Genomic DNA, 12405 nt, shown 5'->3' with positions numbered 1-12405 from the left:
ATTTAACATAAGGTTCATCGTTAACAACTAAATGGATTATACAACAGACAAAAGCAGAGAATCAAAATATGCAGCAATTTGTGTGCATCCTGTTTTAAATCACATTTATTTAGAGAAGCTAACCTTTCAACAGGCATTAGCATTTGATCTATGGATCAACAAATGTCACGGTTAGGGGTCGACCAGCATGGAGCTATAGGTCACATCGGATCACAAGCCATCTGCATGGCCTTATATTAGTGCACCCTCAATACTGAGCCTGAAGCACAAGCACCCACACACACACATTCACACGCACCCACACACACACACACACACACACACACACACACACACACACACACACACATATGCACGCACGCACACACGCACACACATTCACACACACACACACACACACACACACACACACATACACATTCACACACACACACATTCACACACACACACACACACACACACACACACATTCACACGCACACACACATACATACACACACACATTCACACACACACACTTTCACACGCACACACAGACACACACATACATACACACACCCACACACACATGGATGTCAGTCGTGACTCTTCATGGGCCACAGTGGTCCATGTGAGGCGTATAGGTCAGCTGGGCCCATTGGGTGTTCTCATCAAGCTGAATAAACAGCACAACCCCCATGATATGCACGAGAGTCTTAGGTCTCCATGAACCAGAACCTTACATCATATCTTGTAAGGCTGCAACTTTCCATTCAGTGAACTGTGGAGGCTTCTGACAGTCTTTGATGGAGCATTAAAATGGAAGCTGTAAAGAGGAAAGAAATGTCTTTACAAAAATCTTTGACTGTTGATGACACAGCATTTTTTTTACTGATACTGTGGAAGGAGTGTCGCTTGTCCAAGCAAAATAAGATGAACGGTCCAAAAGCCATTGAACCATTGTATGTTCCTCAGTAAAAAAAATAACATTGAAACCTAGGGGGAAGACTTTGAAGATCGAGTTGCATTAGATGACCTAATTGAGCAGAACGGCAAGTATACAACAAAGGAATGCCTTTGAGATCTCCAACATGGAGGGGAGACACCCTGAATGGGAAGCAAACCCATTGCAAGATCTCACACACAAACGCTGCTCACATGTTCACACACTTTCTTAAGGCCATATGAAATACGAAAACAATAATAGCCCTTTCATTACTCCCCCATGTTATTCATTATGGTGCATGAAAGACCTTATCGTCTGCTTCCAACGCCTCTGCAATGTTTCCTCTTTCTCATAAGGTAAAGACTTGATACAATGGCCCGCGTCCAGCCAAAGGGGGAAGAACGGCCTTCCAACAACGAATCTGGCTTGTAGCCAAACATTACTTGAGTTAAGTTAAAGTAATCCTTTATTTTCCCTTTTTGGGGGAAATTATTTTCTCTGCTTTTGACCCATCCGGGAGCAGGTGAACAAATGCACACGGGCATACCCGGAGCAGTGGCCAGCTGCAGTGCAGCGCCCGGGGAGCAGGTGGGAGTTTCAGGTGCCTTGCTCGAGGGCACCACATCCATGGATGAGGACGTAGGAGAGTGCTGCACAGCTACTCCCCCTGTCCTCATTTTTTGTGTACCGGTCGGGATTCGATCCGGCCACCCTCCAGTTACCGATAATATTCCTTCGGAGCTCATTCCGGCGTATAATTATATCAGAAGATGACCGCCTATTGATTAAATTAAAACATACAGTTCTGGAGTCTTGAGTAATTTAGCTCTTCTGCTTGTTATATTTTACATGATTTCCCAGGAACGAGTGCTTTTAACCAGTGCCAGAGATGTGTTATGATTGGTGTTAAATCAAGAGAAATACAGAGCCCTAGTTAGCAATAGCCACTGTACAACTACAAAGCAAGCTGCTGAGTCTGGGGGTCTTGGGTGGTGTTTATTCTACTGTGCCACTTTTAAAACCAGAGGCCACCAGCCATATCCAAATAAAGACCATTCTACTTAATTATAAGAAATGGAACATCATGAACATTTTCATGAAGCGTATTTGAGCATCGTTGGAGATTTGTCTTTATTTTTTTCTTTGAAGTTGGGCTATTAGCAATTAAGTCACTGTAATTAAGCCGACAACAGGAAGTGAGGTAACGTAAACTCGTTCCCCGGAGATCTCTGTCTCTAGTTAAACTTTTTTTAAAACACATCTGCGCAGAGACATGGATACTCGCCCCAGACACACACCTGCTCTCATAAAGAGGTTGCTAGTACGATCCCCGGCTCCTTCTAGCTGAGTGTCGAGGTGTCCCTGAGCAACAAACAAAGTAATTTCTCACGAGGAACAGGCTTTGCCTTGCGCGGTTGACTCCGCAGTCTGTTTGAATGTGTGTATGAATGATTGAATTTATCCAAAGTCGCTTTCGATAAAAGCGTCTGCTAAAGGCCCTAAATGTTAATGTCAATTTATACTGAACATGCCAGGTGCATGGAAAATTTACTATTGCAGAACCACCCAGACACAAAATCCATAACGTGGTATTTGATAGCAATCATCTCAATGCTATTATCTTCTTTAAACCCAAAGCAGTGGTACAGTAAACCTGGCCATATGCATTTAAACATACACGCACATTGTATTGGTTGAAAACGTGTCTGTGCATTTACACTAGCATGTGCCTTCAACCAAGCTTGTAAAGAGTAGTGGATTCCGGGTGATGGGGCTTACAAGGAATCCATTATGTTTTTAAGTGAATGGACTGGCGACGATAACAATGCCTATGTTAAAACACAGATATTGGCTTTCAGTCGCTATAATAATAGCCCCTGTTGAATGAGGATATATTATTATCCAATAGCATAGCACCAAGTAATAATGGCGGTGAAAAATCGGCGTTAGCATTTTTACTTTTACAAAACGGTTTAGCCGCCATTAAGAGAAAATAGCTGTTACTTCGTGCTTTACAGGAATGTTTACAAGCAACATAGTGGTAGCCATTAATTTGCAGGCAGTGTGACTATTTTGCACAGTGCGGTTCTGTAGGCTTCTGGGAGCCTGGGAGCCTTCGATCTAACCTTGAAACCTTGAATTGTTAGATCTATCTAGACCTATTTGTGCATGCATATCCCACATTTATGACGTCCACGTTATCTGTTAAGGAGGGAGGGGGGGGGGGGGGGGGGAGAGACTTAAAACCAAACCAGTTTTTTAGAAGGCATGCCAAAACTTGGAAGATCTGAAATGTTGTCTTGAAATAGACTCTTCAGTAAATCCCGTCGGGGTTTGGGATATTTTGAGACACTTCCAGGAATTGTTCATTTCCTCAAAGCATTGGGTCAATACTATGCGAGTTGGGGCCAGGACGAGCCTGTGACCTGCGCCAAGTCAAAACCCAAGTCAAGACCGGCTTCCCTCAGGTCTTCAAAACACGGAACACAACTTCAACCAAAAGCAAAAGACAAAATAAGAAATCCACCAAATAAATAAAGAGTGAAAATAAACTGAAATTTTAACAAAAAAATTGTGGTTACATGATGAACTACCTGGGGCTGTGGCACATCCCTCTCACTCTGTCTCCTGCCCTCGGCTACCTTGAGGTTGCAGAGACTTTGGGGCGGAACTGGAGGCTGGTCAGGTGACGCGGTTCACCTGGCCAGCCGGTGTAAAAGCTTAGCTATGGTTGGACATCAACGCAACGCAATGACCACGCAGTCGCTTCGACGCAGTCGTGAACCTGTTTTGGTTCTGCGTCAGGTTTTTGGGGTTTTCGGACCAATCAAAGCCCTTGCTGCTGCGTCACCGCGGCGCAAGGTTAGAATTTTTGCGAGGCGCACCTCAGGGCCTTGCGGCCTAACCAAGCCTTCATCCATGCTACGTTGGTCTCTCTATTCTCCAATGTCTAGCTTCCACCAATATTTAGGCCTTTTTTATTTTATCAACATCCCCATCCCACATGTTCTATGTCACCCACTGCACCGCAGCTGCTGATATAACCACCTACGCTCTTCATTTGATTCTTGTGGTAAATTGCTCTTTTGTTTCATATAAAACACTGTTGACTGACAGTTGTTAGCCCAGGAGGTCTCCAGCCTGGTCTGCGCAGCTGTCGGTTCTTGGCTCCTCTGATAGCCCGACCAATTTCCAACCGCTAATTGTGTCAGCTCTCCCCGGGGCTACAGCAAATCTCTGCTCCTCCACCCGCCCGCCTCCATCCACCCACACTCCCACACACTCCTGCCGCCCCTCTACTTGGCAGAGCTCCTTATGGATCTCCTAGCTCTGTGTGGAAGGAGATGAGGGTGGATGTAGAGAGGGAAGGGAGGGAGCTGGGGGTTATTAGGGACAGTGATCTCGGAGGAGTGGGCGGGTAATCCGACGGCGCTGTGGTTCCATTGAAAACACCCAGTGTGAGTGTCAGGACGGTATTCTGCAATTGATCCTCCCCAACTCAATCATCATTTGCTGTATAGCAGTTTATTATTGTGTTGGCAACCGCTTGAGCTTTAACAATGAATCACCTCAATGGCCGTTATCGCAGTGATGTAGAGCTTAGGTCGGGCCCAGAAAACCAAGCCCGACCCGACCCGAGCCCGTGCGCGTTCTGTCCGAGCCCGTGCGCGTTCTGTCCGAGCCCGGCCCGGCCCGACACATTAACTGTGATTATGAGCCCGAGCCCGATTTCAACCTGACATTTTATTTAATACATTGGATGCGTGTGAGTGGAGGAGACACGTGAGCTGCATGTGTGGTGTTTTTATTTAATTTTTTTTACTTTTTGTAACTTTGTTCACATTTGTTACTTAGGCCTAATCTGCTAAATATATATAGGCCTATAATATTTCTGTTTATGGCATAGATTTCTCCTCAGATTAGGCCAATAAAGCAATGATTTAAGGCATACCCGGCACCCAGCAGTGGCCAGCTGCAGTGCAGCGCCCCGGGAGCAGGTGGGGGTTTCAGGTGCCTTGCACATCAACTGTAATGTGATGTGAGAGAGAGAGAGAGAGAGAGAGAGAGAGAGAGAGAGAGAGAGAGAGAGAGAGAGAGAGAGAGAGAGAGAGAGAGAGAGAGAGAGAGAGAGAGAGAGAGAGAGAGAGAGAGAGAGAGAGAGAGAGAGAGAGAGAGAGAGAGAGAGAGAGAGAGAGAGAGAGAGAGAGAGAGAGAGAGAGAGAGAGAGAGAGGCACAAAGGGGATATATATATGTATATATATATCCCTTTTGTGCCTTTGCCTTTGCCATAATCCCCTGACATATCCATAGAGTTTGTCCTTGTAAGCCCTGCTGCTGATTAGCAAATGGGGAATCCTCCCTCTGACAGCCAAGTTCTCCGACCCAATTTGGAAGTTAGATTCCCACTGATGAGGAAACCGGGGGTAGAAATGTCCATTATAACTAACCTTTCTAACGCGACAACGAAGAGAGAGCGGCAAGGTACAGAAACGGGCCTACTGAAGTTTCGGCCCTGATTTAGATTCATGTCAAGATTGAAGACACATATATGCACCCCCCCGCCCCCCTCCAATAAAATACCTCCATGGTATGGTGAGGGGCGTCTTCATGAGAAAGCGGTCTGAAGGGTAGAGGTCCATGGTGGGACGGTCGGGCCCCGTGGGACCCCCAGGGGGGGTAGTCGAGGGGCGGGCTTCATTGTTGTGTTGTAACGCCTCGCACGGTGTTGGGGGGGGGGGGGGGGGGGGGGGCGGAGGCAGGATGCAGGCCGGCGGGGCGAGCCAAACAGAGCTTAATCTGTGTGTAAACACAGCGAATCTCAGAGTGACCCCCAAGACCAAACACCAGCAGGAGCCAGACATCCTCCACCAACCCGAAAGTAAGAGCCTGAGACGGGTGGGTGTGGTGGAGGTAAATCCAGATCTATTGTGAAGGCCGGAGCCTGATGTGGTGCAGCACAGTGGACTGGTCACCGTTGTAGCCCAGCCGTTCCGGTCTCCCTGGAGACATACTGTTCTGTGGATTTCACTGTTGTGTTGCCATGACATCATCCAGGGTGAGGTCACCGGGGAGTATCGGTTCACATATCAAGATATTTCGACAATCGGGGTGTTTCCTCCGACCGCAAAGTCCAGTATGTCCTTTGAAGGAATGTAGTTTTCTTATTATTTGAACTTGTAGTCTCTGTGTTTTGACACAATGTTTGAATACAAAAAAATAAATCCAACTGTCTAACGTTTGATTGAAACTGGCCTAGCATTTCAAATGTATAATGGAAGAAACCTCAGATGTACAATATTGTTAAGATAATCAGTAATTTCATGCATGGTTTGATGTCTGGATGTTTTACTGAAGAGCAATGTGAGAAGCATGTGAAACAGAAATACAGAGCGAGACTCTGAAGAGTGGCGGCTACGGAACAGGAGTTTAATCCCGCTCTGACATTGTAATTCTTGTTTTAAGTGAAATATCAAACAAGAAAATCACAGCTTTTCAAATTCGCTTCTGCTAACGCCTCCCCCTCCATTATGAAAGTTATTTCTAATACATATCAAATAGATTATGTGACAACTGAGAAAAGTGTGTGCTCAAAATTATATAATATTAGAGAAAAAAATCAAGAATTGTAATGTCATCCTGGACTGAGGATATGTGCAGCCATATCTCTCTCTTTGTGAGTACTGACCACTCAAACTCAACATTTGGTTATAATAAACGTTGACAGAAGGCTCCATGGATCCACACAAACAAGAGCTGCAGACCCTTCAGGCCCCACAGAATACACATCCCTCCCCCTGGAGAGTTGCTGGACCCCTCCCTCTTGGACAGCCGTACTCCATCCACACGCTGCTCCCTGCTCCGATTGTTTACTCTTCGCTGTACTCCCTCCACTACAAACAAACTTTGATATGTTTTTCCATCGTTTTTTTTAACAGAGGGGCTACGAACGGAGAATATTAAATAAACTGAAAAATAACGTGTACGTGTGTGTGTGTGTGTGTGCGTGCGCTGTACTTTGACAGATTGTAAATTCAAAGAAGGTTTGCAACCGGCACATTTTGGTAAATTGTTCAGCACATCTTCAACGCTAAATGGATAAAGTGCCCCAGGCATTAAGTGTAGCCCAACAGGGTGAAAGGATGAAAGCTTTATCCAACAGAATATTCGTTCTATTTAACCGATGCAGATGCTTCAATTCGATGCAACTATTTCGTTACGGTTTCATGCCAGCATTGGGCGGTTAACTTAAGTATTTTGTTTGCGGGCAAAGATGCAGCTTATATTTTGAAACATACATCCCTTTTTAACCCTCCTTTGGCGAACAGAAAATGTGCTTTTATTTTCGAAAAATACGGTACAGCATTACCCCTTATAATTTGTCATGTCAGAGCCGGACATAAAGCAAGTCAATGGAAAAGTGGCATGAAATGTATTTCGGTAGATGTTAGTCTGATTCATGTACATTCAAGAACCATGCCATGCATTTGGAATTACTATCGTAAGACATTTTACTACACCAGATCATCCCACGCCATATCAAGCCATACTCTGCGTGTTCGTTGAGTAAGTGCATGCATGGAGGCACTTACAGTCATTGCACTCAGCACTTTAAATTGCATGGGCAATGTTTAAGTTGAGAGTGCAATCTCAACTTTTAGAGGAGGAGATTGCATTCATTTCTCAAGTGGGAGAGCGAGAGAGCGAAAGAGGGAGAGAGAACGGGCAGCGACGGAAAGAGTGAGTGTGTGAGAGATCAAATGAAGCATTTCCTTAGAGGTTGATACAGCTTCCGTAACTGTGTGCCGTCGTTGAGGCCACTCACATGTGCCCTTTCTAACCACGTGGTGAGTTTCTCACAACGGAAGAGAGAGCACGATGGAGAGAGAGGGAGAGAGAAAACTTGTGTCAGAGATCATCACAGAATACGAGACGTGTAGACCTTGTGTCACACGACAAGGTGAACTACCTTCGTGATGAAAATACGCAATCCCTCCCCGGTCAACTATTCCCTCTGTCTGTCTATCACTCCCCGTCCCCCCCCTCCCTTTCTCCTCTACTCTCACTCTCCATCACTCAATCCCCGTCTGACTCTCCATCCCTCTCTCTCTCTCTCTCTCTCTCTCTCCCTTCCAGTCTTGCTCTCCCTCTGTCTTTATCCCTCCCTCTCTCTCTAATACCTCTCCCTAAAGCTGCCATCTCCTGAGAGGGGAAGGCAGGAGAGCGGAGGAGAGATGAGAAGAGATTCAGATTAAACTAATGAGGGGAACAGCAGAAGCAGTCAAAAGTGAGGGGTAGATTGGCGACGAGTGGCAAGCAGAAACGATGGGGATGAGGAGAACACACACACACACACACACACACACACACACACACACACACACACACACACACACACACACACACACACACACACACACACACACACACACACACACACACACAGATGTCAGCCTGGTTGATTGGCAGGGGGAGTATGCCCTTGCAAAGCTGAGATTGCCCTATTGGAATACATGTATTTCCAATTGGGGACAAACATGAGCTTAATGTTCAGCTGAGAAAAAAATAATGATTGTATATTAAAAGGAATAAGAATCCTTAGGTTTGCAAAAATGTTGGCAGGCATGCGCAGACACACACCATAGTATATTTATAACTATGTTCCAATGCACACCTGGGCACTTGTTGTTTTGTAACCCCCAAGGGATCTGAAATGTCAGTCGGAGGTGACCCTGACAGCTCTAGAAGTGTTTTTACCCTGGGTAGATAAAGGTAATCTTCCATCTGACACATCCACGTCCCCTGTGGGGCTTTTTAGAATTTTCTGATGGTATCCTCTGGCATGACTACCAACACCACCATGACTACCAACAAAGTAAACACCACTACCACCACTACCACCACTACCACCACTACCACCGTCACCACCACCACCATCGTCACCATTACCACCATCAACCATTACCACCATCAACGCCACCATCATCGCCATCACTACCACCACCACCAGCAACACCATCACCACCGGTGCCACCACGATCACCTCCACTACCAATGTCACTATCACCACCACCATCACTACCACCACCATCATCACCACACTCACCACCAACACTACCACCACCACCACTACAACCAACATCACCACCACTATCACCGCTTACAACACCACCACCATCATCACGCACAGCCCCTATAAAGAACACAACACATTGGTCTCTGGTGGAAGTTATCACCAACCTTAAACTTAAATCTCTCTCTCTGTCTCTCTCCCTCACACACATGCGTACGCATTGACCCACGCACACACACAGTGATGAGAGTGATAATGACTATTACAGCTAAAGTGACCAATTTCCATCTCACCTGTTTCAGTTTGTTGCCAAGGGAATGCTACACGCCACCTCTGTGGCTGCCCGACAACCATTGAATTGGGCTCTTCCAGACAAAGGACACCGGGCGGGGATGGTGAAGCAGACAACAATGCATGACAATGGTGCCCCAGTTTTCCATGCCGGAGTACTATCCCTGAGTGTGTGTGCGGTGATGGCCTGTTCAACCTGTAAACATTGATTTCCTCAACGTGCGACTGGTGTGCGGCCTCACCCCGGCCCCAGGATCCAATCATTCCCACGGGGGCCAAGCAAGGCTGCCTAAACCAGCCATCATCCACACACACTCCCTGACATTTGTTAGGCTTGTAATGCTGCTGTCTTTTACTGCAAGGCAATACATCTCCCTCAAGGCACTTTAATGTTCAGCAGGGAGAAGCTAGATGAAAGCTAGTTAGGTAGCTAATGTATGACAGACAGAAAGACGAGTGGGCATTATAAGTTGCTCTCCTGCTGAATAACTCATTGATCTGATCTGAAGTGGTCCCTGATCCTAATGTGAGATGGCATCCTATTCCCTGCTGGGAGTCCCGTGCTTGACCTTTTGCTCTCAGAGGCTTTAACGAAGCGCCAGGGGATTTTTTAAGTCATTATTTTATCTCCTATCTCCGGCCTCATTAACCTTAAAGTAAATGTAAATCCACCCTATTCTGACTAACCAAGGAGATATTAGAGAAAAGGGAAGCTACGGGTGGATCGGGGGGGGGGGTCTGGCTGATGATGTCACAGGACATCCTGTTAAGAAACACTTCTACGTCTTTGAACTCCAGCCAGGTCCAGAAATCCGGAAAGGGGCCTTTACACAGCGGGGGCCAGAGAATAGGACAATCTAAGCCAAGCGTGCCAAAGGAGGACAGATACAGATAATGTATGGTAACTAGAATAGGAGTTCATGTCTTCAGTGAGTGATGAAGCTTATATTTGCCATATTTGGCCATCTATAAATATCCCAGATGTATATCTTTGTGCTTGTATACCTTGTGTGTTTGTGTGTATTTGTGGGTCTATAGATTTATGTCCGGCAAAGCACATACATTTGTCAACTTTTATATGTCGTTGTTGACATAAGAGATGACACAGGAAGATATATGTTGCTTTGTGTATGTTTATGTGTTTGTGTGTGTGTGTGTCCGTGTTCTTGCGTGTGTATGCGTGCCTGCGTGTGAACCTGTGCTCATGCGTGCCAACGCACATGTAAACATGCTAACGTAAAGGATGCTAGCTTTGCGTGCCGCCGTCTCTGTTTGGGTAGACATTACATTCAGAGGATGTGTATGTGTAAACGGCAGTGTGTGTATTATAGGCATAAGGGCCCCCGAAAAACAGGAAGGCAAAGCATGGGGGTGACTCCCGCTTTTAGAAAACGGGCTCCTTTGAATGTGGCGTGGGGCAGGATGGGACACCTAAGGTATAGCCCGGCCCAACAGAGTCAGCACAACGCAGACCCCGACCACAGTTACAGAACGCCTCGGGGGAACACCAATGTGCCTTGATGCAGAATCAAACTGATTATCGTTCTATTGTTGGAACCCAAAATGCCGGAACTCAGCCTTTTTATAAATGTGCATACGGATGAGATGGTGTTTGAAATTAGGTCTTTTTTTTTTTGTATTGGCGCACTAAAGCGAACAGACGCCAGACAGTGTTTGTGGTTACCTGGACAGCGTGCAATGTTTGCTTGCATAGCGTTCTAAAATGAAGGTCAACTGAAAAAGATGATGAAGTAGATTTTATCGGAGTATGACGCTCTTCTTCTTCTTATTATTCTGTTACCATGACATCCATGAAACTCCTTCCCAAACTCTGACCTCGCCCAGGCTGAGCAAGTGTGATTTGTATAAATCTTCTGAATTTTCGTTCGGTATAGGGAGGTCGGTAGGTGGTTGTTTTTTTGCAATACCAACCTGACTGAGGTTAATGAATGACTCACTTGGATCAAGCGGGAAATATTAGAAATAGAATTGTACGACATAAAAAAGAAGGAAGAATAAAGTCATGAATGATTAAAGTCATAAAAGTGTCAAACAGATGGGATCGTTTTGGTTGGACCATTCACCGTGCTAATTGATGTGTCTACCAGTTTGTCTGCTAAGCTGCTGTGAAATATGGTGTCCAGCAGTGGAGCTGCAGTAGTGGGGCTAGGATAGAAGGAGAGGGGTAATAAATACATGAGATGTATGATGATAATATGTATGCAATGATTTATTCAAACACACACACACACACACACACACACACACACACACACACACACACACACACACACACACACACACACACACACACACACACAGACACCTAGACAAAGGCAAATAGAGACTAAAATAGACAAAAACACACACACGTGTCGCCAGACACACACACATATACACACACACACACACACACACATGTAGACTCCTAGACAAAGACAAATATAGACTATCATAGACAAAATCACACACACACAAACACGCATAGATACGCACATACTGAAATATTGATAAAAGTTTCCCTGACGAAAGTAGGGAAACACTTGTATGGTGTGTCCCTGTGTGTGGCTCTGTGAATGTGAGTATGTGTGTGTGCACGTATTAGCTTTTTGGAGTATTCTCTGCCTTTTATATACATTTTTGCGTATGGGGAAAATATATGTGTGTTTGTGTGCATGCGTGCGTGCGTGCGTGTGTGTGTGTGTGTGTGTAAGTGCATATGTGAGAGTGTGTGCTGACATAAGCCAGCTGGGCTGTGATTTGCCATGCAGGGGCTTTAGGGAGGAGGAGTACAGAGAGGAGAGGGGAGTTGCCAAGACAAGAACTGGAGAGAGAGAGTCGGAGGGAGAGAGAAAGAGAGAGAGAGAGTGAGAGAGTGAGAGGGACGGAGAGAGGATATTTAGAGGCAAGTGAGAGAATTCATAGAGGTGCAATCCGATGGTGTCTCTCTGACACTGGCAGGGAGGAGGGTAGACGAGGGATACTTTCACTTAAAGAGTTGGTGGGCGTGCTGATGGCTGAGGATAATTCACTGGTTGTAATCCCCTTCCGTCCCCTCAGACACTAAAACACCTCCTATACACATACTGTACACAAGCACTGACATACACAAGACCG

Source organism: Gadus chalcogrammus, chromosome 23 (assembly GCF_026213295.1).
Source record: "Gadus chalcogrammus isolate NIFS_2021 chromosome 23, NIFS_Gcha_1.0, whole genome shotgun sequence".
Lineage (NCBI taxonomy): Eukaryota > Metazoa > Chordata > Actinopteri > Gadiformes > Gadidae > Gadus > Gadus chalcogrammus.
Note: the sequence above shows the minus strand (reverse complement) of the source record.